General features: G+C 47.4%; 1 pseudogene; it reads right to left on the reverse strand.

The window, feature by feature from the left end:
• Window positions 1-228: 228 nt before the first annotated feature.
• On the reverse strand, window positions 229-1,853 carry LOC113962250 (annotated as a pseudogene).
• Window positions 1,854-3,157: the final 1,304 nt, after the last annotated feature.

Consider the following 3,157-nt stretch of genomic DNA (forward strand, 5'->3'; position numbering starts at 1 on the left):
TCCTCTGCCAAAAGATAGTCTAGGGCCAATCTGTTTTGGTATATGGCTGCTCTACTTTGGCGCTGTTGTTCAGCTATTAGTTGTAATCCCTTTGCAGTCTGATTTATAACTATTTCCACTACAGCTTGGAGTCGTATGATTCGACTGAGCATATAAATAGGTGTACGGTAACCCCACGTACCATCTTGTGCCCATGTGGCCGGTCCATAATACTCAATAGTCCTCTCAGGAGGCCAAAACAAAATTACAGAAGTAGTATGTTGCCGCATTAAAATCGTTTTCTCTTGATAATTTCTGGTTTCCAGCTGACAGGATGAGTTTCTTCAGTCGCAGTATCATCTTCTTTGTATACTTTTATGGTTTTATCAGCTTCAGCAGTTAGCAATCTGCTTTCTGACTGGTCAAAAACACAACCAAATATTCCTGATTCACTGTCCAAAGAACCTGGCTGTACAGCTGCTTGAACTCTCTGGAAGTTGTATCCAGTTCTCCAGTCCCAAAGATGCATAGTACCATTATCAGCTCCCGAGACCAGAACACCATCAGAATTTACAGCCAGTGTGTTGATAATAGCATTGTGGCCTGAGAGGTTCTGAATGAAGTTTCCATCTGGGAATTTCCACTGCTTAATATTATCTGGAGAACCAGATGCAAATGTGTAATGTCTTGGATGCAGCACTACTGCTCTTACAGATTACTTGTGATTTGTTAAAGTAACACAAGTTTTTCCTGCCACTAAATCCCAGAGCCGTATGGTTGTGTCATGACTGCCTGTAATAATTTGTGGTTCTGCAGCTTGGCACTTCACTGTCGCTACTGCATCTGTGTGTCCCAATAGTGTGTGCACACTGGCCTTCGTCCTTACATCCCAAATTCGTGCTGTTGAATCTCTGCTACATGTTACCAGTACATCTATTGTTGGATGCAAGTCTAAACCATAGACAGCACTTAGGTGACCCTGGTAATGTCTGATAACCTTATTGTACTCAAGATCCCAGCATTTCACTTGTTGGTCTTCTCCGCAGGAAAAAAGGTATGGACTTCTTGCACTTACTATCACCCCTCGTACAGTACTGATGTGTCCTGTCAAAGACAATTTCAATTTGCCACTAGCAAGGTCCCAAATCTTTATGGTTCTGTCAGCAGAGCCAGTAACAAACCACTGATTTCCTGGTTCTACTGCAATACATCTCACCCAGCCCAGGTGACCACTGATAACTCTGTACAGTTTCCAAGGTGGATGCCACTGGGGTTTGGGCATGGTTGGAGCCTTCTTTGGCATTAATGCAGAATTTTTGTTTCCACCAGCTTCCAGCATGGCCACGGACATCCCAGGAGGCTGTGAACACTCAGATATTCCAGCATGCCTGTAAACATCACCCACACCAGCAGCTGTTCGATTTGCATCCAACCTGGACTGAGAAGCAGGAAGTGCTACAGCCAAGGACTGGGCTGCAGATTCACTAGGCATTCTCTGGACCTTAGTATCTGCTGTCGAAGCCACACCAGGCCCAGGTGGGTATGGGTGTGTACCAGTTACCATATACTCAACTTCTTGTCCTTGATTTCCAGAGTACTGTGTGTGTCCATATGGATCCCCGGTGTTCGCACCTCCTTTCTCTCTGAAGTTCTCTTTGAGAGTCAGCTTGTGCAACGCTGAGCCGTACTCTGTACACAGCTTCACTGCCATTTTCACTTCGTGACTTTCTTCATCTAATGGGATGGGCTTGGCATTATCAGCTACAAACGTATCATGGGTTCTCTTCAAAGACCTGAACACAAGTGTGTGCACAGAATGCTTTTGGACTTCCTCTGCCATGGTGCTGCCGAGCTCCCTCCGTCACCGCCTCTGTCACCGCCTCCGCCCTGTTGGAGCACATGGGCACCCTTTTAAACAAAGACAGCAACCGTTTCACTGCCCCTGCCCCACCGGGACACACACGGCGCTTATTTTGCCCCGTTCCTGTCCGTGCTGAGAACGTATCAAATTCCTATTGCAAGTTACCCCAGACTAACCCCTTCCAATTTTTATTCTCCCCCCTTTCTCTTCCACAGGAGTTCTCAGTCTTACGTCTCACCAATCACTTCGTCTCTTCACTGGCCAGTCCTCTCATGAGAGACGTGGAAACACAGTTAAAAAGACTCCCTCTTGCTTCGCACCTTTAGGCACGTCTCAGTCACTCTCACGCACTCTCCCGAAACCCAATCCGCCCCCCCAAGGGACCCCAATCCGCCCCCCAAGGGACCCCAGTCCACCCCCTTAGGCTTAAATGATTCCCTTACCAGGCTCCTGTGGCTCGTGTGTTGCCACGGTCTTTTTAAATCCTATATGCCAGCCGGCTCTTCTTCTGCTTTCCTTGTTCTGCAACCGTGTTTCCTGGGTCCTTTTCCGCAGCCGCCCTGAACCGGGGGGTCCCGTCCTCCGACTGCCAAGCTGGGTAGGGCGCACGCCTTCCTGGATGTTGGCCCCCAGCCCAGGGCCGCCGGGCGTTGGATCCCGGGCGAGGCCCAAAATTGTGAGAAAAATCTCTTTTCCCAATTTATAAAACAGCAAAAAAACCCACTTGCAGGACAAGGAAACTTACAGAAAAGAATCCTTTCTTGCAGTGCTGGGTGCAGTCCCAAGCCACCCGCCTGGAAAAGCACGCCTGGTTCAAAAAGCGCTCTCCCTTTGTACCCTTTGGCCACCTAAGATGTTGAATATTCAGCAGGTAACGGGTATTTTACCTTAAAAGGTAATTTTTCAAACCTGGGAGAGGGTGTCACCCTCCCGCCTGATTGATTGATGACGTACCCCCCTGTACTGTACAGGGGGGTTCTTTTGCACACAAAGACCTGCCACGTGGCCGGTGTAAATTTTCCATTTTTATATATTGTATCCTACCTCGACTGCAATATTCCCTTGGTGTCCAGCCCTGATGGGGCCTTTCATCTTACAATCTTCGGGAGGTGCCTAAAATTCCCGAAATTGAATGAGAGATAAGAAAAATCCCAACACCCCCTGCTTCCCACTTAAATCAATTTACTTATAATAAAACCGGATTGTTTTATTTCTCATAGGTCTGGTCCCTGGCTCAAACTTGGTTACTAAAGATGACTTATTGCTTATGTTATTTATGTGAAAAGCTACTCTGGTCAATCCTTGTTTCCTGTTTGG

Source organism: Neopelma chrysocephalum, unplaced genomic scaffold (genome assembly GCF_003984885.1).
Source record: "Neopelma chrysocephalum unplaced genomic scaffold, ASM398488v2 Primary Assembly neopelma1_132896, whole genome shotgun sequence".
In the NCBI taxonomy this organism is placed as follows: Eukaryota; Metazoa; Chordata; class Aves; order Passeriformes; family Pipridae; genus Neopelma; species Neopelma chrysocephalum.